This window comes from Heptranchias perlo, unplaced genomic scaffold (assembly GCF_035084215.1).
Source record: "Heptranchias perlo isolate sHepPer1 unplaced genomic scaffold, sHepPer1.hap1 HAP1_SCAFFOLD_44, whole genome shotgun sequence".
In the NCBI taxonomy this organism is placed as follows: domain Eukaryota; kingdom Metazoa; phylum Chordata; class Chondrichthyes; order Hexanchiformes; family Hexanchidae; genus Heptranchias; species Heptranchias perlo.
In genome coordinates, this window is record NW_027139453.1 from 11,070,780 (window position 1) to 11,089,922 (window position 19,143).

The window sequence follows — 19,143 nt, forward strand, 5'->3', positions numbered from 1 at the left end:
TGTGGAGAGTGGTGTCTTTGTTTTGAGAGGAGTCTGTGTTCCGTGTCGGATCTGTGTTCAGTGTCAGGCTTTGTTTATAAATAGATACCTCAGACTAATTTAAAAAGGATTCAACTGCTTGCAGAATGTGAGAAAAAGAGCGGCTTAAAGAGATAGATGGAGGCAAAGCTCTGTGAAGAAATGGGTTTTAAAACAGCTTTTGATGGCACTTGCAGATACCTTAGACCCTCTTTACAATTAAGGACATATTTTGGGCATCTTTACATTACTGGCACGAAATATTTTAAGGCCTGAACTCCGCACTGTAATTTTATCTCAGGTATTTAGTTCCCAGGGGTGAATGTTAAGAGTGTTCCCCTCCTGTGACACAGGGCGGTGTCTCATAATTTGTTCTCGATACAATTTTATGAGAATTACGCCTTAAACTAAACAGAATTCCTCCTTCGCCCTCATCACGGCCACGGGGGATGAAGGAGCAATGAGGGGAGAGGAACAGCATCGTCCAGATGTACAATAGAGTTTCCTGTACACTAACAAAGACATCTTCAGAATGGAGTCTGTGTTCAGAGAGGGGTCTGTGTTCAGATTATTGCCCTAATGCAGTGGTGGTCGGTATTCAGTGTCAGGCTTTGTTTATAAATAGATACATCAGATTACTTTACAAAGAATTCGATTGTACGCAGAATGTGGCAGAGAGAGAGAGAGAGAGAGAATGCAGGTTTAACAGAAAATGGAGGAGAAGCCTTTTGAAGAAATAGGCTTCTTTTTGCGTGCACATGATCGGCACATCAGAGCAACGCTGTCAATTCAGGGACTTGTTAAGAACACCGGCTCTCACAGCTACATTGATAACACCGCCTCCCACCCCGCTTCCCGTGGGCTCTGTGGTCCCAGAGTGGGGACAGTTTTCAGAGTGGGGACAATGTTCAGTTTCGGTCTGTGTTCAGTGTCAGGCTTTGTTTGTAAATAGATATCGGAGATTACTTTACAAAGAATTCAACATCTCGCAAAATATGATGCAGAGGCAGTGCGTGGTAAGGAGATAGGCGGAGAAAATAAATTTCAATAAACAGGATTTAAACAGGTTTTAAGCAGGTTTTTGAAGGCACTCGAAAGGCATCTTAGAGCAACGTTATCAGTTCAGGGACGATTAAGGATATCTCTCATTCCTGGAACGAAATATATACGGGTCTGAGCTCCACATATCAATTATTTCTGAAACCTTTAGTCCCAGGACTGAATGTTCTGTCGATGAGGTGGCTTTGTTGCTTGGTATGCAAAGTAAGGAATTCTGATGGAAAATGACCAAGATGTTTCAGTTACTGGGACAGGCAGGTTAAATGGGGAAATAAAAAGCAGATTTAAAGAAGATTTACAGAAAGACGTGAAGAGGAGGAGAGGAGAATTCGGGAATGAAGAGGAGGGGGGAATGTAAATGACATTCGTAATGTTCCAAAGGTGGATGGAACCAGGGGGGTGAAGGAGAAGTGAGGAGAGAGGAACAACATCGTCCAGATGTACAATAAAGCTCCATCAAGGCTAACACAGAAATCTTCAGATTGGGGTCTTTGTTCGGAGTGAGGTCTGTGTTTACCGTGGGTTCATTCTTCAGAGTGAAGTCTGTGCTCAGAGTGGGTTTTGTGCTGGGGGAGGGGTTCCGTTTTTAGAGTGGGGGCCGTGCTCAGAGTGGGGCCCGTGCTCAGAGTGGGGCCCGTGCTCAGAGTGGGGTCCGTGTTCAGATTGGGGTCCGTGCTCAGATTGGGGTCCGTGCTCAGATTGGGGTCCCTTTTCAGAGTGAGGTCCGTCTTATGAGTGGGAGCTTCGTTCACAGTGGGGTCTGTGTTCAGAGTGGGTTCCGTGCTCAGAGTGGGGTTCGTGTTGAGAGTGCGGCCCGTGTTAAGAGTGGGGTCCGCGTTGAGAGTGGGGTCCGTGTTGAGAGTGTGGTCCGTGTTGAGAGAGGGCTCCGTGTTCAGGGTACGGCCCTGTTGAGAGTGGGGTCCGTGTTGAGAGTGGGGTCCGTTTTGAGGGTGCGGCCCCGTTGAGATTGGGGTCTGTGTGTTGAGAGTGGGGTCCGTGTTGAGAGAGGCCTCCATGTTCATGGTACGGCCCTGTTGAGAGTGGGGGTTGTGTGTTGAGAGTGCGGCCCATATTCAGAGTGCGGCCCTTGTTCAGAGTGCGGCCCTGTTTATACATGGATAACTCAGAGGACGACTCTGGAGAAAAATGCTCAATTGTTGGATGGCGAATTTCCATGGGATGAGAACTGTTCTGCCTCGTTAAATTGGAATCAAAGATTGGCAGCCAAAACTGTAATTGAATAATGGGTAGCCTTTAAAGTGGGGATGAATCAGCTACAGTCTAGATACAGTCCCACGAGGGCGAAAGTTAGGGCAACTAAGGCCAGAACTCCCTGGATGACGAAGAAATAGTGAGGTAAATGAAGCAGGAGAAAAAGGGGGCGTATGACAGATGTCAGGTTGATAATACAAGTGAGAATCAAGCTGAATGTAAGAAGATCAGAGTGGAAGTGAAAAAGGAAATGAGAGGGGCAAAGAGAGACGATGAGAATAGACTGGCAGCGAACAAATAAAAAGGAATCCAAAAGTCTTCGATCGGCATATAAACAGCAAACGGGTAGTAAAGGGAGAGATCTGACTGATTCGGGACCATAAAGGTGATCATGCACATGGAGGCTTAGGTTCTAAGTGGGTACTTCGCTCCAGTCTTTACCGAGGAAGAAGATGCTGCCAAAGTCACAGTAACGGAAGATGTAGTTGAGATACTGGATGGGTTAAAATTGATAAACATTTGGTACGAGGAAGGTTAGCTGTGCTTAAAGTAGATAAATCACTCGGTCTGGATGGGATGCTGAGGGAATACAGGAAGGAAATTTTGCAGATACTGGCCAAAATCTTCCAATCTTTCCTGCATACGTGAATGGTACCAGAGGACTGGAGAATTGGAAATGTTGCACCATTGTTCAGAAAATGGAGTAAGGATAAGCTCAGCAATTAAAGGCCAGTCAGTTTAACCTCGGTGGTGGAGAAACTTTTAGAAACCTTAATCCGGGACGATATTAACCGTCACTTGATCAATTGGGGATTAATTAAGGAAAGCCAGCACGGAATTGTGAAAGGCCGATCGTGTTTAATGACTTGATTGAGTTATTTGTTGAGGTAACCGAGACGTTTGATGAGGGCAATGCGGTTGATGTTGTGTATATGGACTTTCAAAAGGCGTTTGATAAAGTGCTGCATAATAGGCTTGTCATCAATGTTGAAGCCCCATGGGATAAAAGCGGCAGCAGGGATTCATTAAGTAACAGAAGACAGAGAATAATGGTGAACGATTTTTTTTCGGACTGGAGGGCTGTAAAGTGATGTGCCCCAGTGGTCGCTACTGGGATCACAGCTTTTTTGATATATATTAATGACGTGGACTGGGGTGTACAGGGCACAATTTCAAAATTTGCAGATGAAACAACACTAGGAGGTGTAGTGAACAGTGTGGAGGATAGTAATATACTTCAAGAGGATATAGGCAGCGTGGTGGAACGGGCGGACACGTGACTGAAGAAATTTAACGCAGAAAAGTGCGAAGTCATACATTTTGGTAGAAAGAACGAAGAGAGGCAGTATGAACGAAAGGGCACAATTCTAAAATGCGTTCAGGAACAGAGAGATATGGGAGTATATGTGCACACATCGTTGAAGGTGGCAGGGAAGGTTGAGCTTGCGGTTTCATAAGCATACGGGATCCTGGGATTTATCAATAGAGACATAGAGTACAAAGTATGGAAGTCATGATGTACCTTTATAAAACACTGGTTCGGCCACAACTGGAGTATTGTGTCCACTTCTGGGCACAGCACTTTAGTAAAGATGCAAAGGCCTTTGAGAGGATGCAGAAGAGACTTACTAGAATGGTTCCATACACCATGTTTCACTGTATTACTGTTCTCGTAATGTACCATCCCCTCATCACTGCTGTTGGTGCTTCTGATCCGTCTCTATATCCAGCTATTAATTGTATAACGCGTGTTTCAAAATTACTGTTCTTATCATTTACCATTCCCTCCTCCCTGCTATTGGTGTCCCTGATAATTCTCTATATTCAGCTTTTAGTTCTATAAATCATGAGTCACTTTATTACTGTTCTAGTCATTTACTGTGCCCACCTAGCTGCTCTTGGTGTCCCTGGTAATTCTCTATATCCAACTATTAGTTCTATAAACCATGAGTCACTTTATTACTTTTCTAGCATTTAATGTGCCCACCTAGCTGCTCTTGGTGTCCCTGGTAATTCTCTATATCTAGCTATTAGTTCTCTAAACCATGAGTCACTTTATTACTATTTTATTCATTTACTGTGCCCACCTAGCTGCTCTTGGTGTCCCTGGTAAGTCTATATATCTAGTTATTAGTTCGATAAACCATGAGTCATTTTATTACTGTTCTAGACATTTACTGTGCCCACCTAGCTGCTCTCGATGTCCCTGGAAATTCTCTATATCCAGCTATTAGTTCTTTAAACCATGAGTCACTTTATTACCGTTCTCGTCATTTACTGTGCCCACCGAGCTGCTATCGGTGTCCGTGGTAATTCTCTACATCTAGCTATTAGTTCCATAAACCATGATTTACTGTATTACTGTTCCAGTCATTTACTGTGCCTGCCCAGCTGCTCTCGGTGTCCCTGGTAAGTTTTATATCCAGTTATTAATTCAGTAGTTACTTTTTATATAAAGATTAGTGATGGACACTCCTGCCTGGTGGTAATTTCAGTAGTTACTTTTTACATATAGAATACAGATGGACTATCTTCCATGTTGATAATTTCTGTAGTTACTTTTCATGTAAAGACTACTGATGGGACCTCCTGGCTAATGGTAATTTCAGTCGTTACATTATTTGAAAAGATTAGTGATGGACCTTCCTACCGCTATAAGTTCAGTAGTTGATTTTTATATTAAGATTAGTGATGGAACCTCCTGCCTGGTGTTATTTTCAGTAGTTATTTTTATATAAAGATTCGCGATGGATAGTCCTACCTGGTGGTAATTTCAGTGGTTGCTTTTTATATAAAGATAAGTGATGGACCCTCATCTCTGTTGTAATTTTAGTAGTTTTTTCTTCGACAAAGATTAGTGATGGAGCCGCCTAGCTGTTGGTAATTCCAGTAGTTACTTTATTTGAAAAGATTAGTGATGGATCTTGCTACCTGTTGTAAATTCAGTCGTTGCTTTCATATAAAGATTAGTGATGGACACTCCGGCCTGGTGGTAATTTCAGTGGTTTCGTTTTATTTAAAAATAAGTGATGGAACCACCCACCTGTTGGTAATTCCAATAATTACTTTATTTAAAAAGATTAGTGATGGACCTTGCTACCTGTTGAAAATTCAGTAGCAGCTTTTTATATGAAGATTTGTGATTGACCCTCATGCCTGTTGGTAATTTCAGTAGTTAATTTTTGTATAAAGATTAGTGATAGACCCTCCTACCTGTTGGTAATTTCAGTAATTTATTTCCTTATAAAAAATAATGATGGACCCGACCACCTGGTGGTGATTTCAGTAGATACTTTTGTTATCTGAAGATTAGTGATGGACCCTCCTGCCTGTTGGTAATTTCAGTAGCTGTTTTTGTATAAACAAATTAGTGATGGACCGGACTCCCTGGTGTTAATTTCAGAAATTACTTTTGATGTAAAGATTAATGATGGACACTCCCACATGAAGGTAATTTCAGTCGTTGCCTTTCATGTCAGGATTTATGATGGACACTGCCATCTGGTGGTAGTTTCAGTTATTTTTTCGGTGAGGATAAGGGATCGGACCTCTTGCCTGTTGATAATTTCAGGAGTTTATTTTTTTCATTTATAAAGATGAGTGATGGACATTACTTCCTGGTGGTGATTTCAGTAGTTAATTTTTATGTAAAGATTAGTGAACGACCCTCCTACCTGTTGGTAATTTGGGTTGTTACTTTTCTTATAAAATGATTCGCGATTGACCCTCCTCCCTGTTGGTATTTCAGTAATTACTGTTTGTACAAAGATTGTTAATGGACCCTCCTCCCTGTTGTTAATTTGGGTTGTTACTTTTTCCAAAGAGATTAGTGATTGACACTCCTCCCTATTGGTAATTTCAGTAATTACTTTTTATGCAATGATTGGTAATTGACCCTCCTACCTGTTGGTAAGTTCAGTACATTATTTTTTATACAGATTAGTGATGGGCACTCTGACCTGGTGGTAATTTGAGTTATTACTCATTATATCAAGATTAATGACGGCCCCTCCACCCATTTGGTAATTTCAGGAGTTACTTTTTATATAAAGATTAGTGATGGACCCTCCTACCTGCTGGTAATTTGAATTGTAACTTTTTGATAAAATATTCGTGATGGGGTGTCCTGACGGTTGGTAATTTCAGTGGTTACTTTTTACATAAAGATTAGTGATAGACCCTCCTACCTGTTGGTAATTTCAGTAATTTCTTTCCTTATAAAAAATAATGATGGACCCTACCACCTGGTGGTGAATTCAGGAGATACTTTTGTTATCTAAAGATTCGTGATGGACCCTCCTGCCTGTTGTTAATTTCAGTCGCTGTTTTTTTGATATACAAATTAGTGATGGACCGGACTCCCTGGTGTTAATTTCAATAACTCCTTTTGATATAAAGATTAATGATGAACACTCCTGCCTCGTGGTAATTTCAGTCGTTACATTTGATGTGAGGATTGATGATGGACACTGCCAGCTTGTGGTAGTTTCAGTTAATTTTTAGGTCAGGATAAGGGATCGGACGTCTTGCCTGTTGATAATTTCAGGAGTTTATTTTTTTCTTTTATAAAGATGAGTGATGGACATTACTTCCTAGTGGTGATTTCAGTAGTTAATTTTTATATGAAGATTAGTGATGGACCCTCCTGCCTAGTGGTAATTTCGTAGTTACTTTTCATATAAAGATTGGTGATGGATAGTCCTACCTGGTGGTAATTTCAGTGGTTGCTTTTTATATGAAGATAAGTGATGGATCCTCCTCTCTGTTGGTAATTTCAGTAGTTTTTTCTTCGACAAAGATTAGTGATGGAGCCGCCTAGCTGTTGGTAATTCCAGTAGTTATTTTATTTAATAAGATTAGTGATGGATCTTGCTACCTGTTGTAAATTCAGTCGTTGCTTTTTATATAAAGATTAGTGATGGACACTCCGGCCTGGTGGTAATTTCAGTGGTTTCGTTTTATTTAAAAATAAGTGATGGACCCACTCACCTGTTGGTAATTCCAATAATTACTTAATTTAAAAGATTAGTGATGGACCTTGCTACCTGTTGTAAATTCAGTAGTAGCTTTTTATATAAATATTAGTGGTGGACCCTACTACCTGTTGGTAATTTCAGTAATTTCTTTCCTTATAAAAATAATGATGGACATTACCACCTGGTGGTGATTTCAGTAGATACTTTTGTTATCTGAAGATTAGTGATGGACCCTCCTGCCGGTTGGTAATTTCAGTAGCTGTTTTTTTATTTACAAATTAGTGATGGACCGGACTCCCTGGTGTTAATTTCAGTAATTACTTTTGATATAAAGATTAATGATGGACACTCCCACCTGATGGTAATTTCAGTCGTGACCTTTCATGTCAGGATTTATGATGGACACTGCCATCTGGTGGTAGTTTCAGTTATATTTTAGGTTAGGATAAGGGATCGGACCTCTTGCCTGTTGATAATTAAAGGAGTTTATTTTTATCTTTTATAAAAATGAGTGATGGACATTACTTCCTGGTGGTGATTTCAGTAGTTAATTTTTATGTAAAGATTAGTGATGGACCCTCCTACCTGTTGGTAATTTGGGTTGTTACTTTTTTAATAAAATGATTCGTGATTGACCCTCCTCCCTGTTGGTATTTCAGAAATTACTTTTTGTACAAAGATTGTTAATGGACCCTCCTACCTATTGGTAATTTGGGTTGTTACTTTTTCTAAAGAGATTAGTGATTGACCCTCCTCCCTGTTGGTAATTTCAGGAATTACCTTTTATGCAAAGATTGGTAATGGACCCTCCTACCTATTGGTAATTTGGGTTGTTACTTTTTCTAAAGAGATTAGTTATTGACACTACTCCCTGTTGATAATTTCAGTAATTACTTGTTATACAGAGATTGGTAATGGACCCTCCCACCTGTTGGTAAGTTCAGTACTTTCTTTTTTTATACAGATTAGTGATGGGCACTCTGACCTGGTGGTAATTTGAATTATTACTCATTATATCAAGATTAACGACGGATCCTCCACCCATTTGGTAATTTCAGGAGATACTTTTCATATAAAGATTAGTGATGTACCCTCCTACCTGCTGGTAATTTGAGTTGTAACCTTTTGATAAAATATTAGTGATGGGGTGTCCTGACCGTTGGTAATTTCAGTGGTTACTTTTTACATAAAGATTAGTGATGGACCCTCCTACCTGGTGGTAATTTCAGTAGTTATTTTTTATATTTAAAGATTAGTGATGGACTCTCTTACCTGGTGGTAATTTCAGTAGTTATTTTTAATATATAAAGATTAGTGATGGAACCTCCTGCCTTTTGGTAATTCCAGTATTTACTTTTTATATAATGATTAGTGATGGATCCTCCTACCTGGTGGTAATTTCAGTCGTTATTTTTTATATAAAGATTAGTGATGGACCCTCATACCTGTTGCTAACTTCATTCGTTGCTTTTTTATATAAAATTGGTGATGGGGTCTCCTGCCTGTTTGTAATTTCAGTGGTTACTTTTTATATAAAGATTAGTGATGGAATATCATACCTGTTGGTAATTTCAGTCGTTATTTTTATGTAAAGATTAGTGATGATCGCTCCTACCTGTTGATTATTTCATTAGTTACGTTTTTGTTAAATATTATTAATGGACCCCACTAACTGTTTGTAATTTCAGTAGTTTCTTTTTTTATATAAAGATTAGTGATGGACCCTCCTCCCTGTTGGTAATTTGAGCTCCAACTTTTTATGTAAAGATTAGTGCTTGGACCCTCAAACCTGCAGGTAATTTGTATTGTTACTTTTTGTATAAAGATCATTGATGGACCCTCCTGCCTTTTGGAAATTTCAGTAGTTACACTTTGATGTAAACATTAGCGATGGGGCCTCCTGCCTGTTGGTAATTTGAGTTGTTACTTTTTTATGTAAAGATTAGTGATGGACCCTCCTCCCTGTTTGTAATTTCAATAGTAACTTCTAATATAAAGATTAATGATGGGCCCTCCTTCCTGGTGGTAATTTCAGTATTTACTTTTTATATAAAAATTAGTGATTGACCCTCATACCTGTTGGTAATTTCAGTAGTTACATTTTATATAAAGATTAGTGCTGGGGCCCTGCCAGTTTGTTGATGTTTCTCCACCTCTGTCATATAACCATTTATTCATACTGGCGTCCTCTCTCCTCAAAATTTTATCACCAGGATCATTTCACTCTGTTCTGTGAAAACCCAAGCCCTGTTTTCTAGAGAGTAGATCACATCTCTCATGATTCTGACTTTCCAAATGTTTACTAAATTCAGATCCAAATCCTTCTCAACAGTTTCTCGAAATATGGTCCCACATCCTCCTCTGGTAAAACAACATTTTCACATCTGCCGTCACTTTTAGAAACTAAAGGAAATATTTAGTTTCTGCCCAAAACCTCATCCATCACATCCCAGTCTTATAGATACTCGATCACATCTCTCATGATTCTCACTTTCCAAACGTGTTTGGAATGATTTGTAGATTCACAGATATAACACACAATCTGAACTCCAATTCATTGGAATGTTGACCCGTTCTCGTTTTCCATTTTTAATATTAAGTTACTTCTTCAAAACCTCCTTCCTTTTTCCTGCTAATAACTTTTCACTATTTCATAAATCTTCTGTTCCTGCTGCAACAGTTTTATTAATTCCACTCAGTGCTGGGACCCTCCGACCTGTTGATATTAAAAGTAACAACTCAAATTACCATGATTAACGGTCAGGAACCACCTATCGTGCGAAAGATGGTTTCCGCCCTGAACGGGTTTCCCCTTAAAACATTCCTGAAGTTTGTTTTTCTCGAAAGGCCGCAATTACATACTTCAGCAATACAGAAGCCACTGTTCCATTCTCCCACCTAATTCGCATTAAACTAATTAATTATAATTAATCAGGAACAAGTTTTGTCTCCGATTTTGCTCCAATCCTTTGATTGGATCGCTTTCAGTCCGGCCTCAGGTTTCCAGAGTCTGATTTCTCAGGTGCCCGGCAGATGGGGAGAATCGGCCATTGCGAATGTGTTAACCCTTTACTGAGCTGAACTGTGTGTTCGATCAGTCTTTGATAAGTACCAGGAACAAAACGGTTCAGTGAGTAAAAAGAGCCAGTGTTACAGTTAAAAATAAAAGCATGTAGAGTGAGAAAGGACAGTTTCCCACCCCTGTTTACTGAATGTCAAATTCTAACATGGGGAGGAGGCACCGCTGGACTCGGATGGTGTAAATCTCCAGAGTTCGTGTTCCTGCTTTCTGTCCTGTAACCGCTTCAAAATGTGTCTGTGGGGAGATTGGTGGGGTCCATGAAGGGATAAGCCCTGAAATACCCGGTGGAAAGTAACCGGCCTTCAGTCAGTGTCTGAGCGAACAATTAGTGAATTGTTCCATCCGCGAGGAATAGACAGCTCCGTACGCCGGGGAACATATCTGACCGCGGGAAATCGGCTTTGGAAAAGAGGAAGGGGCTGAAAATGTTAATTTAAAAACAAATTTCAACGACATTAATCTTACCTTGATCCCGCAAGGAATTTCCGTCTCTCAATGTCCGTGTGGATTTTACAAATGATATCCTTGTTATTTCATTACAATAAATCGAGAAGAAGTTCCTTGCTTTATTTCAGCAGTTCACAACTTGTGAATTTAATCCGATCCTTCTTATGTGAGATTCAGAGCTCCGCCCTCTGTGAAAGCTGCTGCCAGACATCAGGATGGATTTCAACACAAACATTCCTCATTTCTTTCAGAACAGGGAGCGGCCTTTCTGGTGGAATCGAATCGAACCGGGTTGACAATTCGCTGCCACGTCAATTGTGAACAAAGTCAGTTATAAATTTTACTTTTTATCATCTTGTTCCAGGGAGGTTCAGTAAAACACATACTTGGTTCGAAATAAATTGTTACATTTGCATCAGGGACATTGTTTGCTGAAAGTCCCATCGATTTTCTGATGTTTGCGCTTTCAACCCGGTTGCAAAGAGCCAGTGTTTCGTCAGAGAGCTGAGGACGGGCTGTTTCTGTAAGTGAGGACATTAACCATTTAACCGCCAAATGAAACAATCGCTGAGCATCAATCGCCTCAATCACTGTGCGAATGAGTACTGACTTTCCACAGTTACATTTATCAAAGTAAATATTCAGCAGATACACCAGTTGCATTGCTATATCGGGAAAGGACCATTCCTGGTCTGTGCTTGGTATAAAGATTGGATTGCCCTCATTTTGAGGGGGTTCACAGACAGTTATAAATAGCCCATCACCGGGTTGGAAGTGTCCGAAGAGAGAAAGTGTTTGACGACAGATTGTGGTGATAATTCCGAGGGAGGGATTGTTGTGATCAACCCCAGGGACATATTGTGGTGATAATCCCGAGGGACGGATTGTTGTGGTCAATGACAAGGATAGATTGTGGTGATAATCCCGAGGGACGGATTGTTGTGGTCAATGACAGGGATAGATTGTGGTGATAATCCCGAGGGACTGATTGTTGTGATCAATCCCAGGGACAGATTGTGGTGATAACTCCGAGGGACTGATTGTTGTGATCAATCCCAGGGAAAGAATGTGATGATAATCCCGAGGGACGGATTGTTGTGATCAATCCCAGGGACAGATTGTGATGATAATCCCGAGGGACGGATTGTTGTGATCAATCCCAGGGATAGATTCTGATGATAATCCCGAGGAACTGATTGTTGTGATCAATCCCAGGGACAGATTGTGGTGATAACTCCGAGGGACTGATTGTTGTGATCAATCCCAGGGACAGATTGTGATGATAATCCCGAGGGACGGATTGTTGTGATCAATCCCAGGGACAGATTGTGGTGATAATCCCGAGGGACTGATTGTTGTGATCAATCCCAGGGACAGATTGTGGTGATAACTCCGAGGGACTGATTGTTGTGATCAATCCCAGGGAAAGAATGTGATGATAATCCCGAGGGACGGATTGTTGTGATCAATCCCAGGGACAGATTGTGATGATAATCCCGAGGGACGGATTGTTGTGATCAATCCCAGGGATAGATTGTGATGATAATCCCGAGGGACTGATTGTTGTGATCAATCCCAGGGATAGATTGTGGTGATAATCCCGAGGGACGGATTGTTGTGATCAATCCCAGGGACAGATTGTGATGATAATTCCGAGGGACGGATTGTTGTTATCAATCCCAGGGACAGATTGTGGTGATAATCCCGAGGGACGGATTGTTGTGATCAATCCCAGGGACAGATTGTGATGATAATTCCGAGGGACGGATTGTTGTTATCAATCCCAGGGACAGATTGTGATGATAATCCCGAGGGACGGATTGTTGTGATCAATCCCAGGGATAGATTCTGATGATAATCCCGAGGGACGGATTGTTGTGATCAATCCCAGGGATAGATTGTGATGATAATCCCGAGGGACGGATTGTTGTGATCAATCCCAGGGATAGATTGTGGTGATAATTCCGAGGGACAGATTGTTGTGATCAATCCCAGGGACAGATTGGAGTGATAATCCCGAGGGATGGATTGTTGTGATCAATCCCAGGGACAGATTGCGATATTTCCCCTTTTCTCTCCAATTTCCCCCTTGTTTTTTGACCAGGATTGAGGATTCATTCGGGCCGGAGACACAACCTAAATTGGCGGAACGAAACATTCCAGAATATTAGTCTTCCTGTGAATTCTCCCTCGACAGACCTTCTCTTTCTTACTTCTTTCAATCTATCGCTGAGTTAAACGGAGTTTTATTCATTTTGTAAAAATATTCAAACGAACAATTCATATAATTAAATACACTGTTAAATGGACAGTGTGGGTAAATGGTGGGTTTTCTGTCATCAAATGCACTGTTAAATGGACAGTGCGTGTAAATGATGGGTTTATATCTCATTAAATACACTGTTAAATGGACAGTGTGGGTAAATGGTGGGTTTAAATATCATTAAATCCACTGTTCAATGTACAGTAGGAGTAAATGGTTGGTTTGTATGTCATTAAATACACTGTTAAATGTATAGTAGGAGTAAATGGTGGGTTTATATATCATTAAATACACAGTTGAATGGATAGTGTGAGCAAATGATTTGTTTATATATCATTAAATACACTGTTAAATGGACCGTTTGTAAATGGTGGGTTTGCATGTAGTCAGGGTGCTTTAAATGACATTTCTAAAATGATAATAAGATTCGATAGATAATTTCATAGAACGTACAGCACAGAAACAAACCATTCGGCCCAAATGGTCCATTCTCCACACTAACCTCCTCCCTTAATCTACCCCTATTAGCAATTCCCTCAATTCCTTTCTCCTTCATGTGTTTAATTTGCTTCAATTAAATGCTACTCGCCTCTACTACTCCTTGTGGTCGTGAGTTCCACTTTCCAACCAATCTCTGGGTAAAGAAGTTCCTGCTGAATTCCCTATTGGATTTATTAGTGACTATCTGATATTTATGGTCCCTCGTTCTGGTTTCTCCCGCAAGTGGAAACATCTTCTCTCCGTCCACCCTATCAAACCCTTACATAATCTTAAAGACATCTATCAGGACACCCGTCCGTCTTCCTTTTGCCAGGGAATAGAGCCCCATGTTGCTCAATCTTCATTGATAGGTATAACTTCTTTGTTCTGGTATCATCCTAGTAAATCTTTTTGTACCTTCTCCAGTGCTTCTATATCCTTTTTATAATGTGGAGACCAGAACTATTCATAGTAATCCAAGTGTGGCCTAACCAAGGTTCTATACAAATTTAACTTCACTTCTCTGCTTTACAGTTCTAGCATTCTGGAAAGAACCGCATTGCTTGATTTGCTTTTTTATGGCCTTATTAACCTGCTTCGCTACATTTAGTGCTTTCTATATCTGTACCCCCCGAACCCCCCGCTCCTCTACCCTTTTTTGACAATTATTATCGAGGCAGTTTGTGGCCCCGCTATTTTTACAACCAAAATGTAATACCTCACACTCATTAAATACAGAGTATACATTATCTTTGATGGAGGAATCCAGAACAAGGGGGCACAACATTAAAATTCGCGCTCGGCCCTTCAGGAGTGAAATCTGGACGCACATTTTCGCACAAAGTTTACTGGAAATGTGGAATTCGCTCCTCCAAAAGGTTGTGGATTCTGGGTCAACTGAAACTTTGAAGACTGATAGCGGCAGATTTTTTGTGGTAAGGCTATCAAGCGAAATGGATCAAGGACAGGTAAATGGAATTCAGGTACAGAGCAACTATGATCTAATTAAAAGAGAGAACAGATTCGAGGGGCTGAATGGCCTACTCCTCTTCCTGTGTTCCTGTATTTAAACATGTGCTGGATTATCAATTCCGGCATTTGGTGAATGTGAAGGTTAACCAGAGTTTCTGTAAAATGACTTCAGCACTGGATGGTTTGTACGTTCCCTTTATATGGATGCAACATAGTATCATCGTAGGTACAGCACAGGAGGTGGCCATTCGGCCCATGACGCCTGTGCTGGCTCTTAGAAAGGGCTGTCCAATTAGTCCCTTTCCCCTGCTCTTTCCCCATAGCCCTCCAAATTTCTCCCTTCAAGTTTTTATCCAATTCCCCTTTGAAAGTTACAATTGAATCTCTCTTTTTGCCCCTCTTATTCCCTTTTTTTCGATCTCCTCTGTTCTTTCTGTATTCAGCCTGATTCTCTACTGTGTTATGAACCATACATTCGTCATAAGCCTCCGTTTTCTGTTTCATTTTAATCTCTATCTCTTTAGTCATCCAGTGAGCTCTAGCTTTGGGTGCCCTTCCTTTCCCCCTCGTAGGGATGTTCTACACTGTACCCGAACCAAATGCGCTTTGACTGGCTGTTTATATTTCAGGCTGAGCTCCATCGATTCTGCACTTCGGAGAATTCCAGGGGAGTAAAGATCAGATAATCGGTGCAAGGGAATCGAAGGGAAACTTTGTTAAATATAGTTTAGTAAACACACCCATTGTTCCACCCTGTGTCCAGTCAGAATTAAACAGTTAAACCCTGAAACCAACCGGCGATTTTATTTCGTGGACGGTTAAAAGTTCAGTACAAGAGATTCTGTATCTGTAGATTTTAAATACTCAGGTCCTGAAATTGATGCTTTTTGTATCTGCCGAGATGCTAACCTGATGTGTCCAGGATTCTGGATTGCAATTCACCCCCCACCCAAACCCACGCTATCATAAGAATCTTGTTGTTCAGTCGATGAACAGTGAGACAGGTTACAACATCGCACTCTCTGGCGCCGTTTCGGAGTCTCCGCCTCTGCCGGGCGAGTCCCAGCAGTTCTCCTGCACTCACCTGGCAGAACAAGGCAACACTGTCAAATTCCATGTAATTCAATGAATATTTTTATTACACCAGCTCTTTCATCAATACAGATAATGTCAGAAATATCAGCCCCATATTGAGCAGGGATAGTCAGTAGTAACAGGGCTATATTGAACAGGGATACAGTCAGTGATATCAGCCCTATAATGAGCAGGGATAAGTCAGTAATAACAGGGCTACATTTAACATAGATACTATCAGTACTATCAGCCCTATATTGAGCAGATATACAGTCAGTAATAACCGCGTCAGATTAGCAGAGATACTGTCAGTAACATCAGCGCTATAATCAAAAGGACACCGTCAGTATAACAACTCTTTAAGCATCACAAATATCCTCTCTGTTAAGCTCTGCAAAATCAGCACAGATAATGTCAGTTCTACAATCAATACAAGCACTGTCAGTTCCACAATCAGTACAGATACTGTCAGTAATTATAGCACTTTTTAGTTTCACAGGCTGAGAATTGAACTCACGATCCGAGCGCTGTTTTATAACCACGAGGCTTGCACTTTGAAACAGTCTCGAATCGCCAATACCTTGCCACATTCACTCGCCAAATTATATCAGGGACTCTGTGGTCGCTCTGATGCTCTGACTCGGGAAAACAACACCACCCCCCGCACCCCGGTTTTCGTGCCATTCCGGTGGTTTATTTCCCACATAAACCGGGTATGAAGAATCCAATCCCTTTGAACCCCAGATCCCCACTCCTCATAAAGAGTAGAGTGGGTTGAACCTCCTCCCTCACTGAGGGGCCAATCAGAGATTTAAGAATGCATTCTCATCCCACACTGAGAGGACAATCGGAGACCCATATAGGTGCACTTTCCAGCAGTCACCGAATTCCCTGGGTGTTGTCACTCCCTAAACCCACGAATACTGAGTCCGATTATCAGCGGCTCACCGCAACCCAGACTGAGCACCACACTGAGCGTTTCCTGTCTATGCATTTACCCAGTGTCGCACTGCAGCCCAGACTGACCACGGCCCTGGGCCCTTCCTGTCTGTACATTTACCGAGTGTTCCACTGCAGCCCAGGCTGAACAAAAGAGACTGTCCACATGAACTGGGCAAATTTGTTAATGGTTAGAACTACTGATGATCAGTGGGAAATGTTTAAACAAACATTTAACGAGATACAGAACCGGTTTATACCCCTGAGGGGCAGGAACTCTACTTGCCATAAAAAAAAAACAGCCATGGACAACTAAAGACGTAAGGGACAGTATAAGACATAAGGAAAGGGAATTTAAAAAGGCAAAGAATGGCACAGATCCTGTCGAATGGGAAAGATACAAAGATCAACAAAGGGTCACAAAACAGATCGTAAGAGCTACAAAAAAGTGTATAAAAAGAAACTTGCAAGGGATATCAAAAACAATACGAAGTACATTTATAGTTACATTAGGAAAAGGCGGATGGTCAGGAGCAGTTTTGGCCCCTTAAAAACTGAAAGTGGGGGTATTGTCATTGACAATGTGGAAATGGCGGACATGTTGAATAATTACTTTGCGTCAGTATTTACAGTAGAAAAAGAAGATAGCATGCCGGGAATCCCATGAGAACTAATATTGAATCGGGGACAGGGACTCAATAAAATTAACATAAGTAAAGCAACAGTAATGAAGAAAATAATAGCACCAAAGAGTGAGAAATCCCGAGGACCGGATGGTTTCCATCCCAAGGTTTCAAAGGAAGTAAGTGAGCACATTGCAGATGCCCTAACTATAATCTTTCAAAGTTCTCTAGATTCAGGAACTGTCCATCCAGATTGGAAAATTGCACATGTCACTCCGCTTTATAAGAAAGGAGAGAGAGAGGGAAAGCGGAGTATTATAAACCAGTTAGCCTAACATCAGTTGTGGGGAAAATGCTGGAGTCTATAATTAAGGATAGGGTGACTGAACACCTCGAGAATTTTCAGTTGATCAGAGAGAGCCAGCATGGATTTGTGAAAGGTAGGTCGTGCCTGATAAATCAGATTGAATTTTTTGAAGAGGTGACTAAAGTATTGGACAGGGGAATGTCAATGGAGGTTATTTATATGGACTTCCAGAAGGCATTTGATAAGGGCCCACATAAGAGACTGTTAGCTAAGATAGAAGCCCATGGAATTGAGGGAAAAGTACGGACTTGATTTGCAAATTGGCTGAACGAAAGGCGACAGAGAGTAGGGAGAAAGGGTAAGTACTCACTTTGGCAGGATGTGACTCGTGGAGTCCCGCAGGGATCTGTCTTGGGGCCTGAATTATTCACAATATTTATTAACGACTTAGATGAAGGCATAGAAAGTCTCATATCTAATTTTGCCGATGACACAAAGATTGGTGGCATTGTAAGCAGTGTAGCTGAAAATTATATTTCTAAGCGATATTGATAGATTAGGTGAATGGGCAAAACCGTGGCAAATGGAATTGAATGTGGACAAGTGTGAGGTCATCCACTTTGGTCAAAAAAGAATTGAACAGCGTACGTTCTAAATGTTAAAAAGTTTAAAACAATTGATATCCAAAGGGACGTAGATCATTAAAGTGTCATTAACAGGTACGGAAAATATTCAATAAGGCGAATGGAATGCTGGCCTTTATATCAAGTGGACTAGAGTACAAGGGGGCAGAAGTTATTCTGCAGCTGTACCAAAACTGTGAGCAGTTTTGTGCACCGCACCTTCGGAAGGACATATTGGCTTTGGAGTGATGCAGCGCAGGTTTACTGGAATGATACCCGGACTTCAAGGATTAAGCCACGAGGAGAGATTACATAAATTGGGGTTGTATGCTCTGGAGTTTCGAATGTTAAGGAGTGATCTGATCGAAGTTTATAAGATATTCAGAGGAACGTATAGGGTGGATGGAGAGAAAATATTTCCGCTGGTTGGGGATTCCAGGAGTCGGGTCCACAGTGTAAAAATTAGAGCCAGACCTTTCAGGAGCGAGATGAGAAAACATTTCTACACACAAAGGGTGGTCGAATTTTGGAACTTTCTTCCGAAAATGGCAGTTGATACCAGCTCAATTGCTAAATTTAAATCTGTGATAGATAGCTTATTAGCAACCAAAGGTATCAAGGGATATTGGCAAAGGCGGGTCGATGGAGATAGATCACAGATAAGCCATGATCTTATCAAATGGCGGAACAGGCACGAGGGGCTGAATGGCCTACTCCTGTTCCTATGTTTCCTATGTTTCCTAATGAGCATTTTATGAGGTGAGGAGTTTTACACCCTTCAATAATATTAACACTGATGTATAATGTTATCAATCGTGTAACTTTAAACTGGTGCTGCACATTTATCTTTGGATTATCTTTAGGGGTCTTACAATCTCAGAACACACGACAAATATATAAGTTGAAGATTTGACGGTGTTTTACAATTATAATTCTCCATTGTGTGTGTGCCACGCTGTGTTGTGCGCAAAGGCAATAGCGACTGCTCAAGCTATCAGTCCTGGTGCTTACCTTTCCACACTGTGGGAATGTAAAAGCGATTGATCTTGGTCAGTAAATTTCTGCAAA

At 41.1% G+C, this 19,143-nt stretch overlaps 1 long non-coding RNA gene across 1 annotated transcript in view; it reads right to left on the reverse strand.

Moving 5' to 3' along the window:
- The window catches only part of LOC137312848 (uncharacterized), a 65,022-nt gene that overhangs the window by 43,653 nt on the left and 2,226 nt on the right, over positions 1-19,143 (reverse strand). Inside the window, exon 2 of the long non-coding RNA XR_010960844.1 lies at positions 10,813-11,315. This is a non-coding gene — a long non-coding RNA (uncharacterized lncRNA). The remainder of the gene's footprint in view (positions 1-10,812; positions 11,316-19,143) is intronic.